Source organism: Anguilla anguilla, chromosome 3 (genome assembly GCF_013347855.1).
Source record: "Anguilla anguilla isolate fAngAng1 chromosome 3, fAngAng1.pri, whole genome shotgun sequence".
Lineage (NCBI taxonomy): Eukaryota > Metazoa > Chordata > Actinopteri > Anguilliformes > Anguillidae > Anguilla > Anguilla anguilla.
This window is the reverse complement of record NC_049203.1, coordinates 4,747,088-4,747,685: the sequence shown is the minus strand read 5'-3', so window position 1 is coordinate 4,747,685 and position 598 is coordinate 4,747,088.

Below are 598 nucleotides of genomic sequence, written 5' to 3'. Positions count from 1 at the left end.
AAACATTGTTACCATCTGTGGTTAAAAATAGCCCAAAATAGATCTACGGCGTTGCTGTATATGCGCTGATGGTTCGAGATCCATTCGTAAAAACCATCCCTTCGACTATTTCCGGTTCAGATTGTTATCAAAGTTTGTTCCGTCCCTTTAAGTCTCCTACGAACCGTGGGGAGCATGAGCTGTCGACTCTATTTTGACCATACAGAGTTGAACCCTTTTGACTTTACATCGTGTGGGTAAAGTTGAGACATTCAGCTGAAGAATAACTCGTGGTAGTGTGCGTACGGTATCAGAGCTCCGGCGTGGCGCACGTCATTTTGTCGGTGGGTTTCAACTAGCTAACTTACAGGGTCCTGCCTAATTTCTCGCCTCATTGCAGATAATAACGTTACATGCAGGTAATAAGATAACTAATAATGGCCACGTCACTTTGGTTATGCGCAGACCTCTAGAGGAAGACAACTGCAATGTTATGATCCTCGCTGCAGGACAGTAGGTGGCGATAGGGACCTTCAAATCCAAAAATGACCTATTGGTTTTTAATTTTCTATTGAATATTGTAATGAATAGCTGCGTCATTCCTGAAGGTACATAACAT